Source organism: Heliangelus exortis, chromosome 3 (genome assembly GCF_036169615.1).
Source record: "Heliangelus exortis chromosome 3, bHelExo1.hap1, whole genome shotgun sequence".
Taxonomy (NCBI): Eukaryota; Metazoa; Chordata; class Aves; order Apodiformes; family Trochilidae; genus Heliangelus; species Heliangelus exortis.
This window is the reverse complement of record NC_092424.1, coordinates 24,951,294-24,978,173: the sequence shown is the minus strand read 5'-3', so window position 1 is coordinate 24,978,173 and position 26,880 is coordinate 24,951,294.

Below are 26,880 nucleotides of genomic sequence, written 5' to 3'. Positions count from 1 at the left end.
ATGCAATGGAAATCAGACATTATGCTTAAAATTTCTAAAGTGCTCAGAGTGGTTTTGTGAAATTTGTAATGTGTTTAACTGGAGAGTAATACAGCTCTGCAAAATATTGCACATTTTCTACAAGTCTGAAAGATTTTCTCATCGTATTACCACAGATTTAGTGGGAAATACCAGACGTAACCTTAATAGTCAAAGAAATTTACTTACAGTTGCCTTTTCTACTATTATTGATAGCAGATTTATATCTGTGACCAGGGAAGAAGTCATCTGAATGCAGTCATGGATGATTTTTAAATTAAATGTTAAGTTTAAGAAAATTTTGGCTAAATGTCATCCAGATCCATCATACCAAGCTGTCTGAGAGGGTAAAAGGCATGCTGTGATCGAGATGAAGGGCAAAAGAAGAGCCACAGCCAACATGCTCAGGCAGGGAGGTGCAGGTGCCTGGGGACAGCCAGAGGAGCCATCAGGGAAGAAGTGGGAATTTGTCACTCTGCAGAAAGGGCTTGGTTGCTCTCCTTGTGTGACTGACTGTGTCTCCTTCCCTGCCTTTTCTTCCATCTGGACTCCACGCTGCTGCTGCTGCTCCTGCTTGAGCCCCTTGTAAGCTCTCTCATGTCTGCCTACCAGGAGCTCTCTGTGCATCTACTCCTGTGCTCCATTCCCTCTAACCGTTTCCAGACATCCAGTGTTGTCAGGTCCTGAGCAATAGGTAATTTTTCATTTTTTCTCCCCAGAATCCAGCTCTTTTTTCTGCGTAATAGGAAAAGAATATATTTGAAACAAATGGTTAAATGTGAATCGAAATTTAATATGAAGGACAGGGAATACTTATAGCCATATTGTTTGTATTTTGGGATAAAAATAGCTTTTTCATGAAAAATGCAATGTTGACTCAAATACCATTGTTTTCCCTGAAACACATACATTAAACAGTCCTAAGTGGATAGTGGGAAAGAACAATAATAAGGATAACAATAGGTTACAGAAACAATTAGGTAAGGAATAACACATGACAGGTAATCCAGTCATAAATTTATAGGCTTGCTGCTCTCTCCTCAGGAGCCCTGTGAGACACAGGGCCAAAGGCCAAATACATTCCCAAGGAATGTGTACTGAATCACATGCCTGCAGACTGCATGTTATTATTAGAATTGTAAAATGTGATTGCTGATTTTTATATATCACACTGTGTGGTTAATTTAAAAATGTGACGAGGCAATTTATTGTGTGTATGGGATATCTATTTCCAGTACAATTTTCTTTGATTATTTTAAAATGTGTTATTAGATTTAATTCTTTTTAAATGTATTTTTAAACCACAGGAGGACCGTCAATGAGGCTTAAAATGCACTTGGTACCTTGGCTTTGTTCTGGCATTTTTGCTTCACACTCATCCACTGAACAGTAAGTGTTTGTTTTCAAGCTTATTTTCCCCAAACCATCAGCCTTTCTTTTAAATTCAAGTAGTGTGGTGCCAGTTAAAGAAAGGGAATAAGAACTGTTTAAAAGCAGAAGTGGGGTCAATGAGCTGGCATGTAGAGCCATCCCATGCCAGAGCTTTACAGACTTGCTGCTCACCCCTTAGCCTGTTCCACCTGCACCAGCTGAAAGGAGCCATGGGTTTTAGGCTTCATACTGGGGGACTGATATTTCCTTTTAAATTGGCAAGTAAAAAATAGGTAAATAGATTTCATGCAACCCAGTGCCAGCAATGAAAGTTTTCAATGCCCAGAAAATGGAGTTTTGCCTTATTTTTGAAGAGGCTAATAGATTTTTCTCCCACCTTTTAACTTCTTTGGGATGTATGCATCTGAAAATTTTTATATAAGCAGAAAAGCTGTTTTAGATTGCTGATAGAAATAGCTCTGATAAATTTCTTAAAATACCCTTTCCTAAAAAGTGAAGCCAGCCATCCTTCTGCTGTTCCAGGGAATAATTATGAGAGGTAATAAAAAAGATGTAGCATACTGGTTTTGTTATTTTAAACACTGAGATGAAATAACCTTAAGTCCAGAAGAAAGGCTTCACATTCATCTACTTTGCACCTATGTAAATCCGGAGAAACCCTGCCAGTTGTATTTCAGAATTAGTTTCAAAGTGTCTGGTGTTTCTCTGAGAGTAAAAGCTCCACTTTCCCCACTACTGCAGGTCTGTGCTCAGCTGCTCTCTTACCCATCTTTGATAGTCAGTGCTCTAAACCCCAAAGTGCAAGGACTTTTGGGTGTGGGTTTTGTTTTTTTTTTTTTAAAGCTCATGTTCATAAAGGAGCTGATAAATGTGTGTAAGGTGACTTGGAGAGGGGAGGGAATGAAGATCCATATATAAAAAGGACTTCACTTGACCTGAACCTGCAGGTAGGTTCAGGTGTAGGTGAACTCATTTGTCTGAAATCTTATGTATGTAAAAACATTCCTGCTGATTGCTAATAGCTGTACACTTTTTCACTCATTCCTCCTCTTTACTCCCTATGCATCATTGCATCAGTGTTAATGTATCTTGTTAATACAATATGTTTCAATTTCACATTTCAGATCCTTCAGCCATTTTATGTCCTTTAAATTTCAGTCCTTCCCAAGCATGTACTTCATCCATGGGTCCATGTGGCACAGACATAACCTAGAAAGCACAATTATGGTATAAGTTTGAGGTTTTTCTCATGTAAGATGGTTACTAATTATCCAGCTAACACCATTTTCACAGGATAAGCTAGTATCTATTCCCTTTTACTGAATTCCCACTTGATTTTTAGCACTTGAGACTTTGAAAAGTGCAGTTGCTGAAATGTAGCTACCTCTAAGGTGTAATACTTCTAAAAATGCACCCACTCCTTCTTTGTTATAATACCAGCTTTCAGCTAAGCCACTGTTGTGATAACCTAGTGCAAGGATTTCCATTAACAAAACACTTCAGCTCTGGGAGTTGTCCTTGTGGCTTTGTGGGAAGTAAATCATTGTATTTGCCTTCAGAGAAAGGATGGGTACTATCCAAACCCCAGCTGTAGCTGTTTTTCATGGCAAGTTTCATCTCTCCCCAGAGCTGAAAGGTGAATGTCCTCATTGCATTAGTCACATTGAATAAACTATGGAAGAGGTTTTCAAAAACTCTGACAAAGTGGCTATATTTTAACACGTATTCAGACACCAGCAGTCTTTTCACTGACACTTTTGGAAACCTGGATGAGTTTAGGGCTGAGGGGGCTGGGGCCTTCAGCAAAGCTCTGATAATTCATCCAAACAGTATCTTTAGTTTTGGAGCACAATGTTAGTTGTGTGCAAACTACAATCACCCTTCAGAAGCTTTCATTACCTAACCCTGTTCTCATTCTCACAGCAAAACGAGGGCCTGAAATAATATTCTAGAGAATAATCAGAAGCGATTGGGAAGGAAATTTTGGTGAATGCTCATCCTCTCTCTTTCAGTTGTTCAGTATACTATAAAATGTCTTGCAAAGCCTTTATGTTCTGCAGAAGTGAAATGGTTTTCAACAGCTGCTCTTGGTAATACACTTTGTCCCTGGGCAGTGGTAGCAAAATATTTTCAATGTGAAGGGTTCTAAAATGGAGGGATAACACAGACTACTGAGCACTTTGGTTTAAAGTTTACTGACAGAATTTGGTAAGGAGTCCTTTTATTCAGAAAACACAGTTCACTCTAGAAACAGTGATTTTGCAAAACAAGATGTAGGGTATTAAATGGTTAAGACTAAGTAGGTGGGCAGCTAAAGTATCTGCCACTTCTAAGAGCAAAAATAGCATGTACCTTATTAAAAGCAGCCTGATAGGGTCAGTAGCTTAGTCCTAGAATACCACCCAAGAACAATTTCAAGTTTAATAGCTTTTACTATGTATTTCATAAGCACACCTATTAAAATTGAGTCATCAAAGCCTCCCAGTTCCTCCAAGACAGATTTTAGCCCGAGAGCTTAGAGTAATTATCCCACTGGATGTTAGCCTGTGTAGCTATTTCAACCTCGTTCATCATTTCAAACAGCTACATACTCTGCCTGCTAATTTCATCAGATGGATTAGCCTCTCTTACTTGTCTATCTTTTTTTTTTCCTTTTTTTTTTTCCTTTTTTTTTTTTTTCCTGGGGGGTGAAATATTGCCTTCTTCCCCTGTTTTAATAAGCTGAGCAGGCATGCACCACTGCACTGCTTCTGCCTCCTATTTCTTTCAGCTCAGAGAATGATCTTCTGGGGAAAGAGCTGGGAGTAAATGTGAAGGTGAAAACTTGGCCACTTTTACCTGCAGGCTGGAACCAGCTGCTTTCAACCCATGTCTGAAAATACAGTTTTGAGCCTATCTGAATTTATCTGCCTCTGTTTGCAGTGCATTCTGAGCAGGTTGGTTTTTCCCTTTCTTTTGTACTGTGTGTCAATGGCTTTCCCTGGATGCTGAGCATAATACTCTGTCTCTGCTAATCCACATCATGGAACAGCTGATTCAGGTGGCAGGAAAGTGTCAAGGCCACCATTTTTTCTGTTGTATCTAGTTTTTGCAAGTAATGGTACATATGAATAAAAAGTGAGAGATGCATCACATATCTTGTGTGAAAGTACTAGAAGAAATTCAAATTCTTACATGTCACTCTGTGATAAGGTGCAGCGTTCTTCTCAAGAGCAGAAGTAAAGTGAGACTAGGGCTAGATGATAGAGCGGAGTGAGTGAAGGTCTTTTCTCATTTGCTGGTAACAGTCTCTCTACATATCTCACCCAATCTAGGCTCCTGTGAGCATCCAGTTGGTGCCTCTGGTACAGTGTACATTTTATTTGGTGCCTCAGTTCTACAGAATCCTACAGTGATGTTAAACTTAGAAATAGTGGTTTTAGGTAAATGAAAAATACCGACAAGGAAATTCTTCCCAGCGCAAACTGTATTGCTGAATTTGTGACTCAGGATGCACCCTGCAGTATTCCTGGGAGAGGAGGTGAAGCTTATCCAGGAATGTGTGAAGGGAATAGTAAGGTGCCAGAAGACATTTGCCACAGAAGATACTCTGTATCATGCATCTGTGAGCACCCATAGGTCTCATGTAGTCACGGGGGAAATTCTTCAACAGAGTGTTTTTTAATCAGCTTTGCAGACTAAGTAAGTTTATGGTTAGTTTAGTGAAGGCTGTTGAGAACAGATCCTCCCTGGATTGTCTGAGTAGCTAGACAAGAGCCATACCATTTCAGAATGACCTTGGTGTTAGGACACATGAATATTTTACACAATGTTCTTTTAATTTTTTCCAATTTGCAACATTAGTTATGGTTCAGTACCAGTATCAAGATCATTAGTATTAAGTCAAATACTTCTGGATTCACAGGGCAGTAATTTCAGTAGATTTTCCAACTATTTATTGGTAAGTTTTATTTCTACTTTGCCATCATCTCAGAGTCCTTTAGCCAAATCTTGTCTTCACTACAAGATGAAACATTCTACCATTATTAATTTCTTCTGCTCAGCCATGGAAGACCTAGCTGTGTCCTCCATGGATTCATTGATTGGGAAAGCCACTCTCCTCAGAAAACTGCCATTTACATGACATTTTCTCCGATGGCATGGAAATTACATAGAAACCAAGTTTCACACTTGGTCTTTAAAATATTCACCTGCCTATTCCCAAAGGATAACTCAGTCACAGGATAAATATAAAAGTGTAGCTAGGGAACAGCAGTTACTGAAAGATGTCAGTCTTGAAAATTCAGAAAACCACCTTTTTGTCAGGGCAGAGAAAAGTAAATATTAAGCATCAGTTGTCTTCAGCTCATTGTTATCTATTAATAGCAACTCAAATAGGAGTTTTTGAGAAATGACCATCACCCAAAAGAGCAATAGAACCCTTAACAGATAAATTCATATAAAGTCGACTCAAATTCAATGTAGAACTATTTTATGGTACTGTAGCAGCTATCTGACTTTCATAAAACAGAACTTTCTGTATCTTCTTCCACATAACAAAAAAAATATGAGCCTGCAAACCTACATAAAGAAAGAAAAACACATCAAAACATAATGGAGAGAATGGAGCTCTTGTAGTGCTGTTTATTGCTGAAGAGAAAATAGAGAACCCATTAGGAATGCCTTCCTATTCCTTAATTCTTCCCTCCCCCCACTCAGTCCCTCAAACCAACGGAGGCTATTACACACATGAGAACACACATCTTCAATCATTTCAAATCCTCCCCAGTACTCTACAAGCCATACTTCACCCTCTTGCCTTTCAGCACCATATATAAACAGCACAGATATTCCCTCAGGACACTGCACAACTCTGTTTCCTCTCTCAATAGGAATCACACACAGCAGCTTGTAAGCCACAGGCAGAGTCAAGATTGCACACGTGTCCTTAGGACCACTTCCTTTTGTTCCCAACTGAGAATTTTCCATTTGAACTTTGTTGGGTATTACTGTGGTGGCTACTCTCCTGATGAGTGGGGCTCTTATTTGGAGAAAATTCCAATGGAAAAGGAATTCTATTTTATTCTATTTTTCTCTAATTCAAATATTATCTTCATTTTACTTTGCAGTGATCGATTTTTCTTCTGAAATTCAAATCACACTCTAAATAACTACACTTATTGCATGGTTTTAGTTAGCTTGCTTTCTATGATGTCCACTGTGTATAAGTTTCATATTATACTACTTCAAAGATTATGATGGAAGTCATATATTCAAAGTATATATATAAGCTAATATACCTCTGATTGTTTTTGTGAGCTAAAGTAGTTCTTATGAATTCCTAGGGCCTATGACATTACCTTGAGCTGGGCCTCAGAAAATTTCACTGTCAAATATTACTAAGACATCTTATTTCAGTAATTTGTCATATGTCTGTGAAATAGATTATGTCGGCCTTCTCTTAAAAGCAAGATTTGTCCCTAGCACTTTTCCATTAGTTTTGGAGTAAAATCTGATAGCTTATTTCCCAAAGACTATAGGAAATTATGTAGTTTGGTGTTGCCTCAGACTTTAGGGAAACTCCAAATTTTTACAAGTGAAGCCTGTTTCATTACAGTCTCTGGTAAAAATAAAAGGTTGGAAAAGAGCTTGCTTTAACTCTGCTTTGTAAAAGGAATGAAGAAAGAACCCAATAACTACTTTATAGAACAACTATATAGGTATTGAGATGGTCTAATGAAGAAGTAGAGAAAAATAAGGAACCTATGAAATTTTTGTTCGTATTATTATAGGATCTTGGCTGTTTCAACCTTAGGAGGCAGGCTTTCTGATGTTACTGGTGTAACATGTTGTTTGGACAGAAGAATAGCACAGAGAAGCCTCAGGTACTCAGGCATCAATTTACAGAATCACAGAATCATCTGGGTTGGAAAGGACCTCTGAGATTATCAAGTCCAACTCTTAATCCACCACCACTGTGGTTACCAGATCATGACACTGAGTGCCATATCAGTCTCTTTTTAAAAACCTCCAGGGATGGAGAATCCACCACATCCCTGGGCATCCCATTCCAATGCATGATCACCCTCTCTGTAAAGAATTTTTTCCTAATGTCTAACCTAAACCTCCTCTGGCAGAGCTTAAGTCCATGCCCTCTTGTCTTACTGGTAGCCACTTGGGAGAAGAGACCAACCCCCCTCTGGCTCCAACCTCCTTTCAGGGAGTTGTAGAGAGTGATGAGGTCTCCCCTGAGCCTCCTCTTCTCCAACCTAAACAATATTAAAGTTCTAAGGTGCATGTCAGAGGTGTTTGCTGTCACTCCTGAGCAATGACCATGGGGAGAGATGAGAAACGGCTTCTGGCTGCTGTTGCAGGGCACTGAAGCTGTGTCACTTGGAAAAAATGACTTTTCTACGTAGTGACTAGTCTCCAGGTAAGATGCCTTTAAATTCAGTTGAAAACTTCACTTAGTTTGATAAAAAAGGTTTGGAAAACTGTGCTAATCAGTTTTGTAGAAGTAATAGTGGAGGTAAGCAGGGTGATGGCACATGCCTATGACAGGCAGACAAAAATTGTGTCACCGTCCTGCTACCAGCAGACAACAAGCTGCAAGTTCTTATTTGGAAAGCCTGAGGTGCAACAGAGTTCCAATTATAAAACCTTTGTATACCCATATTTTGGACAAAAAAATTTCTGGCAGACTAAAAAGGATAAGCAAAAAGGAAACAATGTATGAGATAAAATGGAAGTCCTACAGAACTCTTTAACAAGGTATGATTTTCATTATTAATGAAAACCTAATTAATTCAGTTCAGCCTACTTGACGCTTCTAGGCTATGGCCCCTTTTCTGAAAGGTTTATTGTTTTCTTGTGCTTTAACATATGGTAAAGCCAAACAGATATTACCATTCTCCAATCATGTAGAATAACCAGAAGAATCAGGAGAAATATTTGACACCCACGGAGCCTCAGCAGTTGGTACACTGTAGCTGTCAGCATGAAATCAAGTGCAAAATGGCTGGATTTGGAGTCCTTCCTAAAGCTGCTTGCTCTGTCAAGTGGAAGTAAAGAACATTGATCAGAGAAAGTGACTCAGGACTTTTCCAGAGGCAATCATTACAGAAACACTATTTTACCTAAACAAAAACTGTATTCTTCATCTGCATGCCAAGTTGCCAGTTTAGGAAAGCCGCATCACTGTCTTTGCCTTACAAGCTGCAAAGAAATCTAGTAAAAATCAAGACTAAAAGACTAGGTGGTTTCTTTTGGGAATGGATGCAGTTTGGTCTTTCCAAACATAAGACAGTCTGTCATGAGAATTTTATACTGTCAAAATTGGTAAATTTGTAACAGTAACTTGCTATTATCTGAGCAAAATTTTGAAGCTATTTCACAAGAGATGAAAGGACCTGCACTCCCTTGCTTCCAGTGGAAAGATTTAAAAAATGATGTGTTAGCACCACTGTCCTCTAACTAGGTATTTGTGAGGTACATACATTTTGACATTGTTCTATATAATGCTTTGACATTGTTCTCTATTAAAAAGAATCTCATATTTGGTTTTGCTTGAGATGGATGAAAATTTATTACCAACTTGTCCCAAGAGGAAGATATTTTCGATATCTTTTAAACTAAGAAGGAATGGCAAATAAGGAAGATACGTTTCTCCAGAATAACTTATAATCATGAAGAAAATAGACTTCTGCCATACTGTTTATTTAGAAATAATAAAATATTCTCTCTTTGCTATGAAATTCTCTTTTTTTTTTTTGTGCTATAATTTCTGTGAGCATGACAAATATTATGTTTTTGCCACCCAAGTAATTGTACTGATTCAGTGGCAGTGCATCCTTATGAGCATGTTCATCAAGGATTATCTTGATCCAACAAGCCATTGATGACTCCTGTCAAGGAATCTGAAGTTTTGGAGAAGCAGAGGTGACAGAGGAAGGCCATTCACATTGCCTGCATACTAGTTAGAGAATAAGCCACACTCCAATGTTGTATCAGGGTTTAACCAGTTAAGCTCCCAGAAATGGTTTACTATCTCATCTTCATGTTGATACTAAGTTATATTTGAAAAACTAATAGATTGGGCATGTCCTCCCCAAAGTGTTTGATTTAAAGTTCAACCTTTTATAAGTACTGTGTATTGCCATTAGGATAAAATATTGGGTAGTACTATCTCCTGGACACCATATTTTAAAGAATATGCTTCATGCCTCATTTACCAGAAATGTATTGTTTTCCTGAGCCAACATTCAAAGAATAACTTGACATTTTTCATAGCCAGATGCCATATTTTTGTCTTTTCTTTTAATTCTTTTGCTTCCCTGAACTGATGTTTTGAATTACTTTTTTTGTCTGTTTACCATCTAAAGCTCAAATAGAGTATGTTTGTGTACTGCATTAAAATTAGACATGTAAGAGGTAACGAGATTTTCAAAGATAGTGTAATAAGAATGTTTAAGAACAAAAGAAAGTTGAGATAAATACTGTTGTATGCAGCCATTATCAATTACAAATCACACATATAATCACATATAAGTTGTACAGACAACAGCTTGGTCCAGTCTCATTGTATAGTGGGACAAGTTGTCCAGAGATTGTAAGTTTCCGGATATTGCCTGGTGGTGGTTAGCTCTTGAAGAGCTCTTAATTCCTGAAAACTGAAAAGAGAAGCAGCAAGCAAAAGTTATGGTATGTGATGTCAAAGAGCTGGCATGGAACAGGGGGATGATTCCTTCTAGAGTGTCATAGCTCTGTGTAGTCAACTCACTTGATAAAGTCTGCTCTTCTCCAAATACTGGATTAGGTACCTGCAGCCTCACACAGCTCTATGGTGATCAGACTGAGGTTTAGGCTGAGATACTGATGTTTAATTTGAAACAAAAGCATGGTGTGTAGGAAGCATGAATCAAAACAGAAAAAACAAACCAAACTTCTACCAGTAATCATATATTGTCAGTATCTCAGTTGTGACTAGTAGAGCTGTCTCCATTCTCCCAGCATGACTTTCAGTCATGAAAGACAGACTTTCAGTCTGTCTCCCAGGCTGATTAAAAAGTCCTGCAGAGGCTGCCACAAGCTGTATATGTTCAGAAGATTGTCCCTGTAGAATGTTGGAACTTTTTATCTGCTTAGTACCTCCTATCCTTGGTCCATATGATGTGTGAGTTATAGTTCAGGATGATGGCAAAATGTAAGGTAGTGTGTTTAACCCTCAGTGCTGGAGCAGTATCATGTTAGAGCATTTCCTCTTGTTTACTGCCCAAAGATTCTCTGCTGATAGCACTGTGCAGCTTCCCTTGCTCCATTAGAAGTCCCAATGTCTTTTAACAATTCAGACAATTTCTTTATGTTTTCTCTTTGTTAACACTTGTGACACATCCTGTTAACATTTCTCTTGCTATGTTGCTCCATGCTCTCATAAAGTGCTGGATTTCTCTTCCACTCCATGCTCTAGAATAGAAAATAAGAGAAGGCTGGGGACAGAAGAGAGCAGAAAAGATATAATTTAAAAGCTTAAGCCAAAACAAAGAAAGTAAGACCTATTTAGAGGATAATGTATATCAGAATGCGTATTTTGAGGTGTGTTTATTGAGGTCTGTTGTCCCTTTTCCAGATCTTTCTGACATTTCTTCAGATCTAGCCCACAACTAACCCCACTGGTTTTGGCAGAGCTACCCATGTGAGCAAGGCAGGTTCTCTGCTGTCCTCCCATTCCTGCAGGACTAATAAAAAAAGTTACAGAACAAAAGAGAACTTTGTTCTGATTTTGTTTGCCTGATAATTTTACTCACATCAAACCTGAATAGTTCAGGCTCAGGTCTGCAGTTCCTAAGAACACATACATCACCCAGGCCACAGTTAGCAGAGATCAGATTCAAAAATCTCTTCAGCACCAGATGAACAGTAAAGCAGCAAATAGCACTGCATGATCCACTACAGACAGCAAACATGGAATAAACAGGGATGAGCATTACAAACAAAAGAAGGAGATACTGTCAGTTCAGGTTCACAGTGGTCTCTGGAGCTGAACTAAAAATATGTCTCAAAAGCAATTAGAGAAAAATTATGGGCATTTGCATGATTGACAGACTTTCAAACCAGAAGTGTTGCTATACTTAAGCAATAATGTATGAGTGAGTGTACATTATGACAAATTGGAATCTTGGTTGATTAGATTGAGCATATAAGATGTCAGCATAATTATCACATTCTAATAATTTTTCTCCATTTTTTACAGCAGCATTGTCTTCCGACTCATTTGGTGCTTATTAGACTGATATTCTAAGAGGAACTGTACAACATAAAACACGTTCTTTAAACAGTATGAACTTTACATAAGACTTTAGGTATGTTTATAAACATTTATTATGATGGCTTTTGTGTCTCAACTTTTTGCCACATCTTATGTATCAAATAATGTTGTTTTAGACCTTTCTTTATCATTATAAAATACTGTAGAGTGTACTTTATCTCACTAAGTACTCACAGACTCAGTATGTAATTTAAGCTGTCTAGGGAAAACATATTGTTACAGCTGGATAATGAATTAATGATAGGCATTGCAAGGATTAACAAGATGCTAAATCAGTCAGTGTGGGAGGAAGATTTTTCCATTTTCATGCAACTGCACTGAAATGTATGTAATTTGATAAGAAAATGTTTTTTTCTAGCACCCAGGAAACAGCAACATTTTAACCAGTCATAAAAGTTTAAGTTTATACCATTTAACCTTCTAAAATATACACTACTGTAGGAGTAACATGCCCCTGAAATTGAAGTATAACAAAGAAAACAGAGGTTCTCAACACAGTCATGCTCTTACAGTCTTATCCTATCTCAAATTAGATCTGAGCAGCTCTTCACCACTGTTGAAATACAAAGGTGGAAGGTGGTCCAGACATTAAAACACAGATCTGTGAAAAAAATTTCACCAGGTGCTTCTTGGCCTTGGGCAAAATGTTTATCTGCTCCTCAGACTAGTGGCCCATGGGGAAACAGAGATACACAAGTGCTCTGCAGGGATTATTGGAAAATTAATGTGGTTTAGGTCTCAGTTTACTGCTATTAAAATTCATGTTGTTCAGCCTAGTCAAGGCTGTTCAGAAGTGTGTATCGTACGAGGCCTTTGTGGCCAGTGTTGAATTTCCTTAAGTATACCTATCAAAGCTGACAGTACAGTTGTTCAGTGAGGAATTACATAGAATGAATCACAGTAGTAGAAAAGTCTTAATTATTCTCAAATTGCTTTAATGTATTGATTAGTAGTGGTTTAAATGACCCTTTCTGTAAAATCTTGGGAAAGAGTGACTTGAGGAAAATTCCAGAAAAAACAGGTGTCTTCCAGAAATTATTCCTTGCAGATATTCTGAAGTATATACTAAGGAAATGGAGACCATTACCTTTTCTCAAGGCACCTTGCAATACTGACAAGGAAATTTGAGATACAGAAGTCCTCATTAGTAATTTTTAGAAATGCAAAATTGCTAAGCAATTGGTATGGTTTGCTTTGCCTGTGCTTCCTACTAATTTTCTTTGGCATTGGTACTGGAAATGTACTAAAAAAATTTATATATTGTAGGCTCTGTTTGAAGAATATTTCCAGAAAGATATTTTTAATTCAGAAGTGCAAAGATTTGTGTAATAAACATAATTTTAATGTGGAATTTTCTTGATTCTTTGAAAATTTACCTTCCGACCTCAGTTTTTAACTTTCCAGTCCTCCAACAAAGTATTTCAGCATTTCAACAGTCTTCACCAAGTTCAAGGTGAAGATATTGCTGTCTTAGCAGAATAATCATGTGCAATTCTTACTTCTTGCAATGACCTAATTATCAGTAAAATGCATAAAAGCAAGATTTTAGCATTGATTTTCCCCTTGATTTTCCCAATAGCTTTCACAACCCTGAACTTAACATGCTTTTTATCATAATTATAAGGGCCTGATGTTGGAGCTTACTAGGTTTATTTAGTGTTTCAACAGACTCAGTGAAGCCCCTTCCACAAACTTATCAAGGCATGTTGTACTATCTAAGTGTGTGAAGTAGAGCCTCATTATGCTATGAAAATTATGTATGGTCTTAATTGGGAAACAACAATAAAATACCCCAAAATTCATTAAAGTAATGTCATTGCTGTTCGAGAGTTTTATCATAGAATCATAGAATGGCTTCATTGTGACGGGGCCTTAAAGATCATCCACTTCCAACCCCTCTGCATGTGCACCTCCCACTAGACCAATTTGCTCGAAGCCTCATCCAATCTGGCCTTGAACACTTCCAAGGACAGAGCATCCACAGCTTCTCTGGGAAGCCTGTGACAGTTTGTCACCACCCTCACAGTAAAGAATTTCTTCCTAATATCCAATCTAAATCTACTCTCTTCAAGTTTGAAATCATTCTTCCTCATCTTACCACTACATGCCCTTGTAGAAAGTCCCTCCCCAGCTTTCCTGTAGCCCCTCTAGGCTCTGGCTGGCTGCCATAAGGTCTCCCCAGAGCCTTCTCTTCTCCAGGCTGAAAAACCCCAGCTCTCTCAGTCTGTCTTCATAGGAGGGTGCCTCATGCAGGGAGACCTTCTGATCTTGAGATTGCCTATAATTTTTATTGCAATTGTTCTATTTTCACCTCCTATGCACATGGTAAGTTTTAGAAGACTTCTGCTAGACAAAAATGTTTTCCCCTGCTAAAAATTCTGGAGATCTCTTCAGAAGAATTTCACATGGTCGCACTTTGGCATCAGCAATTGAAATCTGGCAAAAAGTTGGCCTTTACATAAAGGGTGTGCTTCAGTCAAGGTGAGCTGATCTGTAAACCTTTCAAAACAAGAAACCTCAACCCTTTTAACAAACTGCAGATTTTTAAAATTTAACAGCAAAACCCCCTGGTGATGCATCCAGCCTGAACAATAATATCCGGAAAAATTTTTTTACTGTAAGGGTGACAGAGCCCTGGAACAGGCTGCCCAGGGGGGTTGTGGAGTCTCCTTCACTGGAGACATTCAAAACCCGCCTGGACACGTTCCTATGCGATGTACTCTAGGTGGCCCTGCTCGGGCAGGGGGGGTTGGAGTAGATGATCTTTCGAGGTCCCTTCCAACCTCTATGATTCTATGATTCTATGAATACTGAATAAAAAGCCAATCAAGACTTCTCTTGCCACTGTATCCAGGGTTGCTGAGGGAAATCTGAGCTCTGGTATTGGCAAACTTTGTGACTTAATCAGGTTTAATAGAGTGTTCATTCATCCAGAACATGTAAAAAGTAACAGTTTCAAACTGATTCAAGAGACTTGCCCTCTTTGGTTCCAGTTTAGTCAAGAGCTTATTTTTGAGCTGCTCAGTTTCCTTGAACCTTAAATATGGCTGAAATCTTCGATACACCCTTCATGTTCATGTACCCTGTTCAATCAGTGCTTCTGTCCTGCAGATCTTGGGCAAGTTCAGTTTTCATGTTCATTGTTTGAATCAACTTTTTTTCTGTTCGTGAAGGAAAGTTACGTTATTTGCAGAGCTACATGTCTGATGGGATTAGCCAGATTGCACACTGGCAGAAATTATCTTGATCAGTGGTTTTATAAGGAGACATATGTCCGAAAAAACCAAGAAAGAAACTAAATATCAAATTATTTATAAATAAAGACAAGGAACGAGAAAAGCTTTGTTTAAAGTTCAGAAACACTTTTTTTATTTTTTGTTTTTACAAATGGGTTTGAAACATTTATCTGCTCTCTGTAGTAATATAGAAATCTCACCTTCTGCCTTTGCATGTGGAATATATGTTTCTAGACAAAGGATTTATCATCAAAATGTCTTGTATGGAAGTAGTATTTTCCATTTGTAAAAGTAGATATACAAAATGTATACATTGCACAAATATTTGGGAACTGTCCATCTTTTCTTCACTTTTATGTATAAAAGGCATATATTCTGTCCATTTCTAATTATCTGTCCATTTTTAATTACAGGCTTAGGAAGCAGAATTACATTTTCCAAACGCCTGCTATTTTTCACTAGAACTAAGTCACTGACAAGTTCCCTTTTCAAAGCAGTTTCCTATGTACTTGTACAACATTATTCCACAGATTTGCTATTGAAATGAAATACTGCAGTGACCTTTTTAATTCCCCTGACTTTTTACAATCTTTGAAATTTAGCACAACAGCAGGAGTTTAATCATATTCACTGATGTAAAAGACAAAATAAGGCAACTCTACGTTCAGATAGAGATATGACCTCAAAGGGGCAGAGCCTTCAGAGATGCAGAGGAGATCCCCAAGGACAATTACCTTGGTCTTTCTTGTGGTCTTCCTGTAATCTCTGACTTTGCCTCATGAGAATACTAGCAGAAATTTTGCACCTATGATACGTGCCAGAGTATTTTGTTACCGTTGCCTGAACGCTGCTGTTTTCCTATCAAAGAAAAATCTAATATTTATTCTATATCTCTCTTCCAGTTTATATCTCTTTCTCAACAGTTATCAGTTGTAAATTTACAAGGTCTTTGGTTCTGTCACCCCTGTAAGGTCCTAGGCTTTGGTTTCATGCCCATCTTTTTTTTTTTTTCTGCCCCACTATGAAAGTTCAGCAACGAAATAGCCTTAGCCTACCATCCACTGGCAGTTGTCTGCTCTGTCTCTGGGTTTGTCAGTTCCATTGATTGATGCCAGGTGGACCAAAAGAAGGTTTTAATAAATCGCAGCAGGTTTATCCATTGCCCCAGAGTGACAGGGCAGATCAGCTCTCTTAAATCCTCCTCGCACACAGCAAGCCATGATGAGGTGACTGATGAAGAATCCCATCAGCTCTGAGCTGGTTTCAGTGTCAAAGTGAAGCAGAGGAGCAGTACATGATCTCTTTACAAATGCTTTTGACAGCTTAAGAGTTGAAAGCACAGTGTGGGTGCTTTTGCCTGTGTGTGCTTACATGTAAGTGAGAAGTACTACATTGAGACTCTACTTTGTAAGTCATTTACAAAGATAAAATCTGCTTTTCTTCCAGAAATTGTGTCTTCAGTTCAAAAAACCATCCTAAATACCTTCTAAATTACCCTTTTAAAAGTTTATTTGGTCCAGCTGACCTAAGAAGCCATTTAGAACACAGAACTAGTATCAAGGGATAATATCGGACCCCTTACACATTAAACTTTTTTTGTGGATAATATCACTATCTTTAATGTAGGCCGATGTGTTCTGTTGTGAGGCTTTTTGATTGCCTCTGCGAACTGAATCAATTTTTGTTAATCCAGGCCAGAGACAAAACCTGTCATGATGAGCTCGCTGCTGCAGCAGAAAAAACAGGGATTTGAGGCATGTTGGCTCCTGACACTTCTCCTGAGGAGACAAAGATTTGAGTTGGTACACATTCTGATGTAATTATTTTATTGAAGGAGACTGATTGGTAAATTATTCAACCATTGCTGATGAGCACTAAACTCAGCAGTTTGTTAAGTAATGCACCTTAGAGCACCTTAAATCTTCTTGGACTTTCTTTCTTCACGCAGCTCTCAGTAGCACAAGCTTTTAGTAGCATTCAGTGTTGCTGAAGTTATTAGCAATGTACAGGAGACGCTTGATGCTGCTGCAGAAAATCTTGCATAATTTTTCATTCGAATTCTAGAAATTACTGTTTTGCCAAGAGTTTACCATGCATCTTAATTTTCTATAGATTTAGATAGTTTAATGTTATATTGAATAAATCAGATGCTTTGTACAATGTTTGCTCTTTAAGAATGGTATAAATGAGTAAGTTTACTGACTGACTTAAGAAATGACAATTCAAAGCGCTTTTGTAGTCACATACTTAACAATATCTTTCTAAATTAATATTTCACCAGCAATCAAGGCTCAGCATCAAAACCATAAAGCTTCTCTGAATGGTCTTAACTGGTGTCAAGTTTTCAATGAACAATGACAAATCTTCCTAATCTGAAAGTTTTCCAATTAATCCACAGAGTAAGACTGAACAGTCAATAAATTTGAACTAAATCTGCTCAAAAGGTTGCAGAAAAAGGATTTAGCCATATTGGGTAAGTTATTAATTGCAAATTATTTTCTTATCTCAAGTTCACTATTTTTAGAGTTGGACTTTGTAGAAATTGAGGTACCTGACCTCATCAGCTTACAGCTAGGTGGTAAACCTTCTAAGAGAAGCCAAATTATATGTTCAGCCAAGAAAGTATTCTTAGATTAACAAATGAAGTCATTTATTTGAGGACACTTGTTCTTGGCAATATTTTGTTTGACCAAAAATTACTAAAAAAATACATTAGTCTAGAAATACTTGCTCTTAAACTTGACATCCACATAGGGATCTTTAACAAGCCATTTGTGACTTTTCATTACAAAATTTACTGCACAATACTTTATGTGCTCCCATATCCTTCACATAAAGAACTGTACAGTAGTTGCAATAAAATTTGTGTGAAGTGCTTTACAAAACTCAATCTCAACAATGAGATTCCATCAGGAAGACCAATCATCACAGTATTAGACTTTTATTTGCAGGGATTTTCCCTGTAGATAACTCAATCGTTATTCAGTTGAGAGACAACTCACTGTAAACAGTGTATTGCTTCTGGATATATCACCTGTGATCAGTAGGCTTCCTTTCTCCCTTGGCACTTGTTAATATTGAATACAGGTTTGATTAAATGATTAAAAACACTTTTTAAGTGGCAGAATTAAAAAGGATGGAATTATTACCAAAAACATTCAGCTTTTAATGCGACACTTGAAAACATTTACTGGAGCTATATAATCTAAGGGTGTGATCTAATAATATCTGATAACTTATGTCAGACTGCCCTTCATTAGTATGTGGATAGGAGATACATGATCCAAGGGAACTCTAAATTTTCTGAAAGAAGTGTTCCAGATGAGATTCCAAAACGTTATTTATTCTCTTAATTCAATATCACCTGGAATTTCATTTTCTTAGCTTTGATGAATACTTCCTTTTGCTATTTTATTTCTTTTTCATCCTCCTTTGCTTCTCTGACAAAACTCAAGTTCCAGCTTTTCCAGAGGCAAGCTGCTAATGCCATAAACATGCAAAATTATGAACCCACTCCTTGGGCTGTTGAAGCATTTGTGACAGCCACAGACAGTTCCAGCTTGATTTAGGAAGTTCCTGTTCTGCTGGATCCCACAGGGCAATAAATATTATTTATTGAAAGAAGGTGTAACCCCCCTTTTTTTTCTATTCTGTTGCCCATTCATCTTCAGGAGGCACAGACACTGTGCCCCAAATGTACCTGTAAAAGGAACTTGTATAGGGCTCTATGTTGCATTTACTCAGGGCTTGGTTCAGGCAGCTCCCCAGTCCCTCACACCAAATGACATGATCAGGAACTGTATTTTCTACAAGACTTTTGTCTCCTTCATTGTGCAGGCTGCATGGTGTTTGCTTAAAAAGCAGTTTTTCAATATTACATTTGTCATCTGTTTTCAGAATATGGCCCCATGCTGTGAGTACACACAATTGCAATTGGACTTTACAAACCTGGATTAGCTTATCTTCACATGGATGCTGTGTGCTGAGGTGGTTATACCCTGATTTAGTGGGAAGGGAAATGAGGTATAAAGAGATTTAATTTAGAACTTTCTGATAGTAAGGCCCTGATTTTTTTCAGTTAAAAAAAAAATAAAAAAAAAATCACAGCTCTGGTACTCATCACCGTGGATTTCAGCTGCAGCTATGATCAGTCAGTGATGCTGCTCCCGTCAACATCCGTGGGTAAGAAACTGGCTTTACAGACCTTGCTTAGTCCCCTAAGAAATGCTGTTGCAGAAGCAGAGACAGAAACAGTTTTCTAAATTGGCACTGAAAGACAAACTGGTTTTTTCTCTTCTTGGAAGCCTCTGAGTGTATTGGTAAACACGTTCTCAGTTTGATTGTAAACAAGACCAGACCTTACTTTGTTCAGTTTGGCAAATCATTTAAATTACTTTTCCATCACATGGTATCTTATTTGACTTAATAATCATATCAATTCAGAGACTGCATGTCAATATTACTGCTGAAGCTGGCAAAAAAGCCTAGTTTGGCTTTGTCTTGGAGGCTGGCATTTTGAAGAGAAAAGACTCCTTTTACCATGCCAGCCTGAACAAACCCAGTGCTAATGCCAGAACCAAACAGTTAATTTACACTATTCTTTAACCCAACTTTCCTTTTGAACATCTGCTTTCCATCATGGTTTTGTTCCCATTGTCCTTACTTTACCTTCCATCCTTAAAAAAACAAAACTAGCCTAACCTAGAAACCACCCATTGCATTCTTATTCCAGTCTATATTTTTGCCCCATATCCATTTTCAGATTTTTATTCCTTCATCATTTAAGACCAAAGGCTCTTTTTAATCTGCTGAACCAGTGTCAGGAACCAAAGTCACTAGAGTACAGGCAAATAGTCAGCTTTAGCCACTGTCTCCTGCTCTGGTAGAGCCATTTACAGGAATGCCCAATTACATTTGTCTGGGCCTGGACAGAGGGTCTGTCTTTTGAAGATGCTTTTTACAGCCTGCAATGTTTGTGTACAAACAAAGCAAAGGAAGAATTTGAGGAAATTTAAGTGCTACATGAGAGTGGTATGACTTCTCAGACTCAAAACATGGCAGAAAAGGCAGGGTTTTCTTTCAATAGGGACAGCAAACAGCAGGTTCTTTACACAAACCCATAGTGTCTGCCCAATACTTTTAATATTAGCTCAGCAAAAATTGCAGTGGTTGGTGCATCTCAGGTTCATCCCTTTCCTCATTGTCCTCCTCTCTCCCAGCTGAACTGGGCATTAAATTCTTCTGGCTTTGTAGTCCTGGCCACCAGCAAGAGCAGCCAAGGTGAAATGGAAGACTCAGGTCAGAAGTAAGGAGAGGTACCTATATGTCAACAAAAGCTCTTGCCCCAGCTCTCCTGTGCAAGGTCAGATCCTCTCAGCTGTATCCATTTAGTGCACTGTAGAGACGTGGGGGTTTTTTGCTATCTCCCAGATTAATGTTATTCTCAGACAACACGATTCATCCTCTGAATATTGAAATACTTATTTTTCAATAATGAATATTTCAGCTGCTGAGATAAACAGCTCATGTTCTACAGCATTATATAGAGAGCTCCACTGCAGATGCTTTAGTTGCAGGTGCTTGCCAAGCACAAGGATGGCTGAACTTTACAGTTCAGAAGCCATGAATCAGGCCCTGAAACTCAGGAGACTGCCTTTAAAATAATAGAATCCTAAAGAATAATCAGTGTTGGCATTTTTAATTTCCTGCCTGTTTTCTAAACCCTTGGGGAATATATTTTCCCTCTGCAAATCCACAAGGACAGAAACTTTTGCATTTTTTAATGAAAGAAGAGATGGGATGAGCACAGGGTAAAAAGTGAAGAGACCATGAGAGTTGACAAGACTGACAATGGCAGGCATGCTCAGCAAACACAGTGAGAGATGAGAAGTGATCCCAGTCTTTGTAGCTTGCACAGTACCTTGAGAATTCATGCTGCTCTCTAGAGCAAGCACAATTCAGCATCAGAAATCATCAACAAAAATAACTGTTAAGAATCAACCCCAAATTCCTTAAATTATCTTGATATGCAAGAGAAGTATTTTTATGTACTAGCATAATTTTATTTTTTTGTTCTCTTTCTACTGCAGGAAATGCTTAGAGGTGGAGGTGAAATGTAACTCTGTGGCACAGATCCCTGTCCTCTTTTCTGCTATTGTTGGACTTTATCTGTATCTGTATCTGCTCTGTATTATTGCACACCATGGGGTCCTGATCTATAACAGAGCCTGCAAGGTTTCTTGAGGAGGCTTTAAAGCCTGATGGGGAAAGGGTATAGGGATGTACATAACAAAATGTAAATTTCCCAGGTAGCCACATCGCTGCTGGTGTTTTGTGCACAGGTCAGTGGTTATTCCCATACTTATGGCAATAGGCTTGTCCTGCACTGATAGAGATACAACAGCAACAGCTTTTGCGAACAATGCTTCCTTTCCCCCACTAAAATGTATCATCCAGCTTTTCTCTTTGACCTCTGTGATTCCTTGGCCTTTTGTGTCTTTGTAGATGAAATAAAATGGGGCTGGAAAGAAGCTGGCACAGCACTAAAATGTGCTCCTTCATGAGAAGCCATGTGTTCTCCATGGTATAAAAACACATCTGAGGAAGGGGAAGGGAAAGGAGTGAAAGGGGCAAGAAGGAGGGGACTTTGTAGTTGTGGGAAAAGGACTAAGTGACAACCAAGGCACAAGATGGTTGGGAAGGAAGAAGGGAAAGGAGTGGGGCTGGACACAGGAAATCGAAATGTTCCAATAGCAGGAGCATCAGGGATTACCTTGAAGTCAGTACATAGAGAGCAGGACCACTGAAGCCTTAATCCCAGTTCTGCCATTTGTCCTGAGTGACCTTGAGCAGGTCACAGAAAAAAAAAAAAAATGAGACTACTAAATAGGTCTCCAAATCTATTGTCACCTTCTTAAATACAGGTACATTAGCTAAATAAGCATTTCTAAGGTACAAGCAGAGTTTGACTTTTGACAATGCTTGTATTGTCATAACATATTGGACTTGAAAGTTGGGGGTTATTTTGCTGATCTCTTTTCATATTTATTATGATGTTGTTTGGGTTTCTTGTGTGTGTTTTTTTGGTTTGGGTTGGTTTTTGTTTTGGTTTTTTTTTTGGTGGGGGGCTGGTTGTTTTTGATTTTGGTTTTTTGAGTGCCTTTTTAAAGGTCATTATTTATCCAGTTGTGCATACATAAGTTCTGCAAAAAAGTTCTAGGTAACACTAGAAACTTTGACATAATGACAGTTCAGATCTCTTCCTTCCCTTCCCTTCCCTTCCCTTCCCTTCCCTTCGCTCCCCTCCCCTCCCCTCCCCTCCCCTCCCCTCCCCTCCCCTCCCCTTCCCTTCCCTTCCCTTCCCTTCCCTTCCCTTCCCTTCCCTTCCCTTCCCTTCCCTTCCCTTCCCTTCCCTTCCCTTCCCTTCCCTTCCCTTCCCTTCCCTTTCCCTTCCCTTCCCTTCCCTTCCCTTCCCTTCCCTTCCCTTCCCTCTCCCTAATATCATCCTGTTTAAAAAATGAGTAATTTAAGAATAAGTTTAAATGAGTAATTTAAAAGAAAGCAAAACAGTACAAGTATTTCTGTATTTCTTTTGCTTCCCCACTGTACATTGACCATGCAGCTTCTAATGGAAGGATCATAATTGTTTATGTATGCCAAGTACAATAGAAGCACTCTGAGTACAATAAAAATGAGTAATATCAAAATTCTGCACTTTCACCAGGCATAAAGAGTGTGTTGACCTATACAACACTTCAAGGGTCTTACAGATTTGTGGAGTGCTTGTACAATAAAGAAGAAAAAAAGGTATAGCTTATTGTTATTTTTAAATGAATTTCCAAAAGGTGCTTCAAACGCTCACATGCAGTCTGTACAAGAACAGAGACATTATTGTATCTCTTTCAGTAAAGAGGCTGTTTGGGCTTTTTTCATTCCAGAGCAACATGGGATATGATTGAGTGAATAATACTGTCTGATACACCAAGAACCAAGCAGGCTTTAGAAACAGTGGCTTCCAAGTGGCTCCTGGAGTAACATTTTTGATGACACAACCCAAGTAGATACACCAAATTAAATAGTGCTAATAATGATAATTCCACACTAGGATTTCTCATAAATTTGAAGAGTGATTGTCTGTTATTCAACCATTTTTTTAAGGAAACAATAATTCCTAAAAGTGGAAGCAAACATAAAGAAATTAAAATGCGTCTTCTTTCTGTAGGGTAGCATATGTCTACCTAGTATCTTTCCATGATTTCAAGAGAAAGGGAATACTGCAGATATAATTCCTCTGAACTTCAGTAAAGCATCCAGAACTCTGTCAGATAGGAAATAATAACAAAATAAGGATGATTGGTATTAGTAAGGGAAATTATAAGACAGATGCAGAACTTGCTGAAGAGTGATACGTAATATTGAAGAGGAGGCATTAAGCATGAGGAAGATGATTTATGATACTTCTCTGGGAATATTTTGATATTAAGAGGTGACCTATGGGTACCCTTTGGTCATGCAGTGGTGTAAACTTGTCCATGTTGCAGCTGTGGAAAATGCAAGACTGCATCAAGAGAGGTATTTTCCACAAAGATAGCAAATTCACACCATTAATGTTAGCTCAGGAGAGATCTCATGTGGAACAATATGTAATTGTGACCATCTTCGTTCAAGAAAGATGATTAAAATGTAAACTTCCTCAGGGAAGTACTAACAAGATGATCATGACAATGGAGACTTGTCCTGGAGAGAGGAGACTGAAAGAGCTTTTCACCATTTTGTGTGAATGTGTATTTAGTACAAGGGAGGGAAATCTGGAGTACTACTAAACCCAAAAATAGCTTGGAAACTCAGCAGATAATTCTTAAATCTTCAAAGAAATCTGAATAGGGAAGAGTGTTTTGGTCAAAAAAGGGAAAATCCATACTCTCTATCACTTTCTAACAGTGACTCTATGATGTCAGTATATGCAAAGACAAGGAATGGACTAAGGTATTTTGGAAGGTCCTTTAGTCTGTCCCCCTTCTCCACAGAGATCTCCATCTCTGCAGAGTCAGTGCTCTGCGTGGAAGTTGGAGAGGTTTTTATGTTGTTTCATTTAATAGGTAGGCAACATATTGTTGTGATTTGACAGAGAACAGAAGGAACTTCCCCACAATTGCACACTTTCATCTGGCCATCCTATAATCCTCCTAATTCTTTTCCAGTCTTCCAAGCACTATCTGGGGGAAATAGTAGTAAGTCCCATCCCCCATATTCTGCAGAGGGTTGTGTAAGGCATTACCTGGTGTTTCAAAGCTCATCACAGTTCTGGATACATGCAATTATTTCTCTCTTAGAAAGAAATACAGACCTTTCTGCAGGGGGACCAGAAACAAGTGCAGAGCAATAAGTACTGGGGGCTCCTTCAGAAGCATGAGTCCTCACATACACATCCTCTGGAAATAATTAGTGTATGATGAGCTAATTCAGGCCCCGTTTCTTTTTGGAGTGGGCTGCCATTTCTTCTCTGCACCACCAGATGCCAGACTTTTACTGCAAAACTCCAGACCTACGGTTGCACAATGGAAAGGAATGTTTATGCTCTTATATTTTCATGGATCCCTTCAGTTTTGTTTTCTGCCAAATGCGTGTTAAGCCTTTTAAGCACAGCACTTGGTGCCTGTTCCTACTGTAACTCTTTAAGATAATTTGGAAACTAATTGCAGGTGATTACTGAGAAACGGTCTCTTGATAAACTCTTGGCTTCTGTGACCAGGCAGTGATTTGAATCACCTACCACAAAATCATAATTGAAACGGGGCTGTTAGCCATGGCACTGCTGAGGTGTGCAGAAGGAATCTGAGAACACATGCTAGAAAGAAGCAGAAAAAAGGTATAAACTCAATAGGTGAAAATCAGTCGCATTTGACAACTGTTTTGTTTAAACAAACAGCAAAATGACGACAGCCTCTCTTAGCTGTGGAAATGTTCTTAAGAGAAATGCTTATTCTTACATTTTTTTTCAATGATATGAGAAGATTTAATAATTTTCCTTTCTAATATAAACATATTTTATCTAAATTTAACAGTTTACAAATGTACCTATTGATTTTTGATTCATTCTAAAATTCATTTACTACAAAATTATGCAGTTTTGTTTTTCCTATTAGGAATATTAATACTATCATTCCTATTGCACAAGGAATTATTTTAATGAACCATACACTGTTTAATAAAATTTAGAAATATTGAAATAATTTGTAATGAAATTACTCTTTAGTGCAGAGGGGAATTTATTAAACTATGAATCATTCACACTGGGCCAAGGAGAAAGCATATTGTGCCATAAACATAAAGAACATACACAAGCACAAACACAACTAAAAAAAAATACAATTTTGGTAAACATAAAGCAACGTAAATGTGGCAGTTTAGAAAAACGGGTACATTTTACTACAAGAAAGAGTGATTTTTTTTTTTTCAAACTTGCATTGTGCTATTTTAGAGGAATATCAAATTGTAAAGTGTAGTATTACTGTAGATATTTTTTGTTCTCTCATACCAGTGTATATAATACATTTCTTAATCAATGTGCTATCGATTGTTAAAGCTTTCAAAAGTAAATCTTCTAGGTTAAAAATCACACTAATATATTGCTAATAAATATATATTTGCCTGTACATTCTCTCCTGATATAAAGGCAAAGAGTATGTAAATATCATAAGACATTAATAAAAAATTCTGACAGTTAAAGCAAAGACTTTCATTAATAATTAAAACATAAATGATGACAGAACACATTCTATCATGAAATTATGTTGGTTTACAATTATAACACCGGTTCTCAATTTTGAATTATTTTGTGGAAATTAAACAGAGAAAGACAATGCAATATTGTATAGGTACTGGCAAAGAGAGCAACATGATATGAAATATTTACCATAAAGTCTTTTCCAAAAGTATATGCAATTATTGACATAATAATATATATGCATTATTGACATAACCAAATTAAAAGCATTTCCATATTCACAGCTCAACTTTCACTAAAAGTTTTAATTCAGTTTCTCTCTTAATGTGAAAATACTAAATACAAGAAAATATAATATATAACAGACTAGGCCAGAGTCTTTTTTTGCATCATCTTTCAGCGTAGAATCAGGATTTATTTTAACTTAACTGGATCACCCATGAATAGCAGAAATCACTATTTGTTCATGATTCAAGAAGAGTCTTTTTCTGTACATGAAAATGTCAAAAAGTTTCATAATGATAGTTTATTATGTCATTTTTATTCCTTTCCATTCTTTAAAAACAGAGTGTTAAGTCATTCCATTACACTGCTTTACTCTTAATCTTTCCCCTTTTCTCAAAAATTGACATATTTATCATTGATTTTCCAGCAGTTGTTGTACTGAATGCCCTTTTTATAAAAATACCTCAGTTAATCTGACCTCTCTTAATGATTACGCACATATTCTTTAGTAAGTGAATAAAATTTTTCTTTCACAGATAGTAGGTACTTAATCCTCATTATTGCGAATATGCTGAAACCTTGAATACTTGTCAAAGATTCTTTTTATAATCCTGAGGCTGGTTTGCTGTCAGTGATTTATACAGGGGCTGTGCTTACAATAATTGATTCATTCCATACTTAAAGTCTGTCGTTAAAATGACAGTACACTTGCTGTTGTAATTTAGATTTACTCTGAAAAAGGCTTAACTCTTCCCCTGGAAATACATGGTTGTAAAGCAGAAGAAATCGTTTCGTGTGTCAAAATAAAATGACAATAACTTAATTTTAATTCTCAAAGTATTAAACTGAAAACATATTTAAAACATGTGTTAACATTTTTCTGTTACTCTGTATTGGTTCAAAGAGCATTTTTAAAGCACTTTAAAAATCTGCCTTGGAAACACAGTTTTAAGATACAGCTCCTACAGTTAGTCAGCATC